The sequence below is a fragment of the Miscanthus floridulus genome, chromosome 5 (genome assembly GCF_019320115.1).
Source record: "Miscanthus floridulus cultivar M001 chromosome 5, ASM1932011v1, whole genome shotgun sequence".
NCBI classification, from domain to species: Eukaryota; Viridiplantae; Streptophyta; class Magnoliopsida; order Poales; family Poaceae; genus Miscanthus; species Miscanthus floridulus.
Window position 1 is genome coordinate 56,221,859 of NC_089584.1, and position 9,177 is coordinate 56,231,035.

At 39.7% G+C, this 9,177-nt stretch overlaps 1 pseudogene; it reads right to left on the reverse strand.

The window, feature by feature from the left end:
• Window positions 1-328: 328 nt before the first annotated feature.
• LOC136449988 (AMSH-like ubiquitin thioesterase 3) lies at window positions 329-8,301 on the reverse strand (annotated as a pseudogene).
• Between the last annotated feature and the right edge of the window lie 876 nt (window positions 8,302-9,177).

Consider the following 9,177-nt stretch of genomic DNA (forward strand, 5'->3'; position numbering starts at 1 on the left):
AATGTCCGCCGGGAAAATAAGTAGTAATGGTTGACCATCATGAAATTTGTATTTTCTTGACTTCAATGCTGTGAGGATTTATGACAGTCGATCGTCACACGTATTAAATTTGTATTTTCTTGACTTAATGTTATGAGGGTTTATGCCAGTCAACCATCACACATATTTTTTATGAGGGCAAAACAGAATATTGGGCACATCATAATCAAAATTTGGTTTTTACATTTTACCAATTGTACACACGTTCAAACTTAAATTATTGTGATATTATTTTGTTCCCATTGTAAAGACATGATCATAGTATAATAAAGAAAACAAAACAGAAACAAAAGATAAAATAACGATTAAAGGGGCCAAGAAAAAAATAAGCACCCCTTCACACCATGTTGCATATCATGATAAATTGATTACTATAAATTGATTGTCACTTCCCGCGACATAGAAACAAAACCGCCGTTTCAAGACAAAACTTGTGTACACAGAAGTGGAACAGAAGAGGTATGTGCAAGTCATTGTGGTTTTTGGAATCTGCAACAGTCGTTTATATCGCTTCTCATGCTTCACGTAGGTCAATCATCTCAAACTTCACATTCGGGTTGATGTATACATGGGAGCAATGCTCATAGATTGGTGTCCCATCTAGGGGCTCCTCATGAGGGTGGAATCCACTCGCATCACAATCATGGATCATGCCCATGCCACATGGCTCCGTGAGATGAAATATGCCATGTTTTCTGTTCAAAGTAAAAATAAGAACATAATTATATCACAAGATTACACAAATAGGATAGCACATATTTGTTGCAAATGGTTTCAGGTTTGGCTACAATTATGAAAAAACAAGAGACTACGGAATAAATGCAGCTGAGCTTCACTTAATTTATATGGCCAAAGAGTTAAAAATTATCAGCAACAAGAGCTAATAAAAGGTGATATATAACGACATTGGTTACCTTAGAGGGCTTTTATTCAGTCAAGATCCTACATAATTTACAGCATAAATACAACAAAAAATCGATAAAAATCAGCCTTCGTCAATGGTATATCGATAAGTACTGATTAGCGTTATTGACTTTTCTTCTTGGCTAGCAGGCCAGATTACAATGACCAAAAAATTGATGGTGCAACATCAATGAAAATAATACCTTGTTGTATCCGTAGGAGCCATAACTATTGCAATCGCTTCCGGTAGCATAATCTGTCACCAAGATGACAAACACATGATCAAATCAAAGAAAACAATAATTTGCTGAAATAATTCTGAAACATTAAAATGTAGTGGAGAGAACATTTGCAATATACAGAAACAAACAGTGTAGGACTTGAGTGCTTAGCCACGATGGATCCTAGAGCATTTCACAAGTCCCAAATGTACTAAACCCCATCCATTCGTAAATATATAACATTCTAGAAAGTGTGCAGTCAAGTTCTTCAACTTCAAACACAAGCTCTCAAGATAAGTTATTAACATTAGTCATATGGGTTGGTGCATTCATGAATGCTAACAGTATGTAAAGCATTCGTAAATATCAATGTTTTCCTAAACGGTAAACGGTAGACAGTCGGCGAGGTCTCGTGTAGCGTTTAGACCGTGTACACGGCGTGTACACGGTTTTACACGGATTACTCGTTTTTACTTTATTTGTAAAAATAACTATAATAACCTGTGTATATATTCCTATAACATAGATAATATAGAATTACACAACAACGGTTAGTCCAATAATATAGAATTAAGAACCTAAGTGCTAGACCTAATAGCCTAAGTGCCTAATAAAATACTCCCTCCATCCCAAAATAAGTGCACATCTCGCTTATCGAGGAGTCAAACTCTTTTAAGTTTGACTAAGTATGTAGAAAGTAATATTAATATTTGTATATTCAAATAATTTTATTATGAAAGTATATTCCACAACTAATCTAATGGTACTTATTACACATCATAAACATTGGTAATATTTTGAAAATAATTTATTTTCAAAATATTACCCAGTGTTCGCCTACACGGCCATGTAGACCGATTACACGGCCGTTTTTTACCGTTTACACGGCGATCCCGTGTAACCTACCGTTTATGGCCTAAACTGCACGTTCGGCTACCGAGTAGCGATTACACGCCAAGTAATCGGTCTACACGGCCGTGTAGGCGAACACTGGTAAATATAATTGACTAATTTTACCAAAAAGATACTATGATTTTTCAAATAAAACTAGATGTGTTGGTGCGAAAAATGCCACATATAAAAGGCCTGATTAACATGGAATCCCAAATTGAATAAATTAAGCTCCACAGTACAAAACAAACATGACCGATGAGCCATGACCCCTAGAGAAAGTCAGTCTTCCTGACACTAGTTTCAAGCGAACTAAAGTACAAGCAGAATGAGACAGGGACAATTTAGTAAATATAATCCAGATATTAAGATAACTGCACTGCTATCATGCATTTAAAATTCTAAATCATTGTGCCAAAGTTGAACAGTAAACTGCCATGTAATTTTAAAAAAGAACTTTGCTTTAGCTACAAAAACAGTTACAGGACAACAAAGTGCTGAGTACAATACAAAACACGAACTGCTATAGTGGAAGTAGGAAACACGGTGAAGTGCTCACCTGATATGCGTAATGATTATGAAGATCAATGGAAGATAGGAAGCAGGTCTGTGTTGGACGTGTCTGCGAAGAATGACAGAAAAGTAGCAACAAAGTTAATAACCAGCTATAGTATTATGTTCCAATCATCCAATGACATTGGCAGATGTGGCAACTGGGCGCACTCCATACTATATAGTAGTGGCATACATCAGCCATACATTGGCCTCTGCTGACTCCTGCCGAGGTATGGCAATAGGCCATCACCTCCTTGTACTAGTTAGTACACTATATAGTAGTGGCATACATCAGCCATACTTAGTAGTTGAGGCTGATCTCAGCCATGTATTGGTAGTACATGTAGTTGGTGTACTAGTGTACCTTGTAGAGGTACTAGATTAGTAGATTTATGTATATAAGCTAGACCAATGCAATGAAAAACAGTTCAGAGCAACACTCTTTCAGAGTTTCAGACTTGTGTTGTGCTGTGTTTGTGTGCTCTGTTCTCTCCCCTTCTTCTACCTCCAGCCAGTGTCTGTGTGCTGGTGAGCTGATTGCTCAACTGTGCAGGGAATACCTGGGCCAACATAATCCTTGATCCTTCTGTATATATCATAAAATACAGCAGAAAAGATAGAACCAGATACTTGAAGTCCAAGGGAGCACATATAACCCTTTCACTTGATGAACAAAAAAAAAGTAACCAAACCGAAGTGCAGGACTTACATGAATCCAACCAAGAGACAAAAGGGAGCCTTTGTCCTGAACTTCAAATATTTCTTCTTCATTCGTAGCTTGACACTGCATAATTATTAAAAATAGTTCCAGTATATTTCTGAAAATGCAACATTTTGGAGACTGCGGCAACACGCAAACTTATACCCATGCAATCCAGTGTTCGCCAAAACAACCATGTAGGCTGATTAGTCCATGAGTATACTGTATACTCCACTTATCGCCTGGCCATGCAAGTTAGGCCATAAAATGACCTCAGTTACATGGTTTGCATGTACAAGGTTGATGGTCCTGAATGGGCAGAGCAGCCAACATGGAATGGCTGCTACAAGGGGCTGAACAGAAAAAATGTCAACTGGAGTAGCTTTTAGCTGATAGCCGCATGGGTGTGGCCACAGGGCGCCTAGCTCAAACGGTTAGGTGACCCAGCGGCACTCCTCAGGTCCTGGGTTCGACTCCCCGTGGGAGCAGATTTCAGGCTGAGGTTAAAAAAATCCCCTCGCCCGTCCCCAAGTGCCAAAGCGCAGTGGAAGGCTCCGGCCCAGTTCTCACAGGGTTACGGCACCTCCTGCATCAGGATGGGGGCGGGGGTTGGGGGTTTTCTCGATCTGTGTGAGAAGATCTTCTTCTTAAAGGGAAACCCGGGGGCCGTCATAACCCCCCGTAGGTCGAGTTTTTTTAGCCGCATGGATGTGAGATGAAAATTTCAGCCCCGATTTCCATGCCCATTGGCATATAAGGATGCTTGCCATTTGGGAGTCTCTCCATCTGCAGGCACCCCTCACTCTATAATCAGACACCAGCCACTTCCTCGTCTGTAAGCTGCAGCACCTCGTTGATGTCCCTCTCCAGCTCTTCTGCACCAAGCCAGCTCAACATCCAGGTCTCATTCATCTCTTTCCTCCTCAAACTCCAGGTCATGGTTTTTGAGGCATCGAGGTGCACCCCAGGCACCGCACGATGCCACAGGTTTTTAGTTACACCATGTTGCCTAGACATCCAGGCGTACTCCCAGCGCCACAGGACGCCGCAACGCCTCAAAAACCATGGCATTGGTAACCTCCCGCCCAAACCCCCCTCCCCCCCCCCCCCCCCCCCCCCCCCCCCACCCCGCCCTCCTCCTTCTCTTCTTATTGGCTTAAGCAATGTGCCTGTGCGCTGTGTGAAATGGTTTGCTAGACTCCAGATTGCTTGGTTACCCAATAGGCCAACAACAACAACAACAAAGCCTTTTAGTCCCAAGCAAGTTGGGGTTGGGGTTCTGCTTAGGAATTATCAATGTCGTCACATAAAAGGTTCTCTTTTTCTACGAAAATATATATTGTCAATGATGCAACCAAGTATAACATTATTTTTGTTTGCTTTTAAGGGAGGCACATACCAGAGTACCAGCAAGAATTCCACACGTTTCCAAATTCTTTGCAGTATTTAACTCAGCGACCCTCAGGAAACACTCCATTAATGCCACTGGCTGACAAATAGGTAAAATCAAATCATTAGACAAAAAAGTCAACAATGAATCAGATAAGAGAGAGAACCATCGTATTCATGTACTCCCACAATCCCTTTTTAAGTGTTGTTCTCACATATCAAGGAGTCAAACGTATTCAACTTTAACCAAATATATACAAGAGATTACTAATATTTATGGTGTGTAAAAAGTATCATTAGATTAATAATACACTTATTTGGAGACATAAATGTTACTAATATTTCCTATAAATCTAGATGAACTTAAGAAAGTTTGACTGACACGAAAATCTAGGCGACACTTAAAAAGGGATGGAGGTAGTATTCACTTAAATATAGTGAACTTGGGGCACAAGAAAAGGGAAACTGTATTTTGAACTTACCACATGCAAATTCTGATAGCGTCCGATTTCAGAGGTAGCAAGTCCTGGTCTTGGATCAGCAACTCTTGATGGAGGAATTGGTTCATGCTCAGGATGCACTTGAGCTAGGACAGGTGGGGGAGAAGGTTGTCTAATATTCAGCTGGGAGAACTCTGCATCCAAACCAGGAGACAACAAGGCTGGTCCTACTGGTAAAGACCACCTGGCATCATCAAGTGAGAACAGACAGCCTATCATCACTTTGGACCTGAGATGCTGTACTGGCACCACGTAAACCATCTTGGTTGAAGATTGTTGGCATAAAACTGCAGAAGCAAGCAAAAGATAAGGTCATTTCATCTGAAAGTATCATAGCTCCATATAGCTGTTAGAATGGAGCAACTTTCTTAGAATAAGCTAAATACTATCGAAGTTCTCACCTAGAAATGTCACTTTGGGTTAATTCAGGATTATGTGGATACTCAATCTGCAGCAGGCATTTAATGAAATACGAATGTCAATCAAATGCTAACTGCTATACTCTCCAAATACGTAATGAAATGTAAATAGAATAAAACAAAATAGATATACCCTGATACCAGTAACAGGCCTTGTCCATTGACCCGGATTCCCCTGAAGCCCATTAGGTCCTAGTATTGAGTGTCTCGATAATGTTTCCTCTTTTGGATACAGCATGTTGGTAGGTCTGCATTTGCAAGGTAAATGAATATATATAATAGTATGTCATGAGCCATCTTGCTTAGGCATATAGTAAGTCTCCCAATATAAGGAGAGGAGATGTATATCAATCAAAGGAAAGCAAGAAATTATCTGGAGAGATCCTCATATATGTGTAAGTAGTAATACATATACATATCAGAATCAGAATTACATTTCTAGAGAAAAGCTGGATAAGAGGAAACAAAGTGCATAGGGAGGCAAGGAAAGCAGACTAAGTTAATCAAGCATAAAGTACATCGCACTTGCTTCACAAACAAAGTGCATTGCACGACCCAATCCTAGACAATGTGCTGTAAAATATCATCAAGAGATTGATAAAGATAGCAAGGGAAAATCACAGTTAGATTATTAATAAATTGGATGAAAAGCAAATATGACCATAGGATCATATGGGCTATTCTCCAAAATTATGCTAGTGCAATTAGAAGTAATAGATGCAAAACACGTCAGAATATGCACAGTTGCAGATTTGTGAAAAAAATATGAGCATAAGTGCACTGCAAAAAAAAAAAGATTGTCGATCTCTTTTAAGAACATTGTGTCCTACTTCTATTCTTACAAAGTACATGTGATAATTTCTTTAGCACATATGACAATTTCTGATCTATGATCTTTTTTTTATTTTTTTTATGTGCACAAATAAAATGACCCAATTCACACCTAGTTTCTAAAAATATTTAAGAATTCAACTCAAACTAGTGCAGTGAGGACAGGTGGTTTTAATGCTGCCATGAGCGGTCATAGTAGTCAAGCAATCCCTATTGTCCTAATCGATGTACATCCCATCAAGATACTGAAATAATTAAGGTAAGCCAGTGAACAATTCCCATCTGATCTTTTGTAGTTATGCAAACACATGGCTGTCCCCAACTTTTCAACCTGAAATCCCATATGTACTCATCTAATTACATCATTAGGAAAATTATGTTGATTGTATCACACACATAATCAGGCCAAAGTGGGGCCTTACAGTTTCATAGCATGTCTATAAGGTTGAATACTCTGCGATGTAGCTGCTTGATGCTTTGAACCAGGTAACGGTTTCTGCAGTAGTCTATTAGGGTTTCCAGCGAATGACTGTAAAACAAGGGAAACATTAGCCAGATTCCTTGAACAAGCAACTGTTTAGAGGACATTGTCCCTTCCTTTGATAATGGATTGAAACAGTAAGGAGGTAAAGTGTAGAGCAATTACGTGCATGCCTTTGACATATATGGGCCTGGGGTATGGTGCTCCAACCCACTACTTGCAGCATAGGTTCCATATACACCATTAGGTTCATCTGCACCCCTGATATTACAGGTGGCAATTTGTTGCTGCACAACTGGCTTCAGGGACTAGCTCATTGACAACACCAAGAATTTTCTACAACAAAACAGAAAACAGTTTTAATCACTCAGCAAAAAATAACTTCTGGAAACTATGCTTGGGTTCAACAACGCACTGTGATCCTGAAGTGTTTTATTCTGCATTCTAGTCACGATAGCTTGCATGTTCCAAGAAAAAAAAAAAAGAAAGTATCGCATTGTTCACTTTTTCCAGCATAACAATTTGCTGTCTACAGTATGAACACTAGAAAGAAGAGATGATCTAAGCTCAGCAAGGCAAAACCTCAGAGAAGTCACAAAAAAAAGGCAATACCTCAGAGTTGTGTGGGCCTTTCTTCAGGAATTCCTTTTCTCTAGCCTTAAATGCATGGTAATCGCGATGTTTGGGTATGGTCTCAAGCAACAAGCTGCCAATGAGCAGAGATAACATTTAACATCCAAGCTGATAATATTAAGAAGCAATTGACAAGATTCCAGTATACACCTCACCTCGAGTATCTCAGGAGGATGATGTAGAGGTCCAGAACATTCTTCTCTTCTCGATACACATTAGCCTGCGGGCAGCACATAAAAAGCCAGAATTAACACAATAAACCAGCTAACTACCCGTACTTAGGGCAATTGTAGAGAAATTGGTACAATATAGTTAACGAAACGCGCGCTCGAATCCAGAGCTACTACCACTATTAGACGCAAAGCTAATAGCTCAAGCACAATGAGGCGATGGGATCGAGCACAGGGAACCTGGCGGAGGAGGTTGTCGGCGATGCGGAAGTAGTAGTGGATGCTGATGCGGTGGTCGACGGCGACCGGCCGCGCCATGGACTCGATGCTTACGTCTATCCTAGTCCCGTGAGATAGTCCCGAAGCCATCTCAGGTGGGGCGAGACTGACTCCACGGCAGGCCAGGCGATGGATCTCTGCTCCAATCCGCTACGGGAGGACAAATTCGACGGGCGGTCACAGAGGCGGAATAGGATTAGCCGGAGGACGAAGAGAGGAGCGGCGGACGCGAGGGCGTGCTAGCAGAGAACGTGGGCAAGGAAGAAGGGGGAAGTTGCTTGATCGACGGGGGAGACTAGTTCGAAGGAGCTACCGGATTTAATTTTTTCTTTTTTCAAAAATCTAACGGATTTAATTAAGAAAAAAATCAACGTAACCTCAAGTATTCACTGCTTCACCACAAAACTATAAAACGATCGTCTCCCCTAAACTTTTCAATACCGGTCAAATAATCCCAAACGGTTCTAGACGGTGGTTTTATAAATGGTTTTATCTTTTTCTTTTTTATTTATTTTCGCTTAATCTTTAAAAAATCATAGTAAATTACAGAAAAATAATAAAATAGAAAATCCAATTTTGTTCGACTGCACATGAGTAGATCTATACGGTGAACATATAATATGGTATACTTTAGTACAAAGTTTTTGTTGGACCATAGAAGCTGCAGCTATGAATTATTCCAATTAATTAAAAAAACATAGATCTAAAGCTATATCAAAAAAATTATACTAAAGCATACTATGTGATCACTATATATATCTCTACTCATATGGAGTCCAACAAAATTAGATTTTTTATTTTATAATTTTTCTTAGATTTACTATAATTTTTTAAAGATTCAGTAGAAAAAAATAAAAAAAGACAAAGACAAAACAATCGTCACTCTAGCAAAACCACCGTCCAAAACCGCTTGAGAGGATTATTTGACCCGTTTTGAAAAGTTTAGAGGGTAGAAAATCTGGTTTTATAGTTTGGGGGTGAAGTACATCCGTCCTAAAAAGAATGTAACTATGAATTACGTGCCACGAAAAGTGATTCACATTTGACCAAGTTTTTAGTGAACAATATTCACAGTTATGTCTTTAAATTAATTTATGATAATTATTCCTGGACTCACGCGTTGGACGCATCTCATTCCGATCCCGTGAACCCTTCCCCCGCTCCCT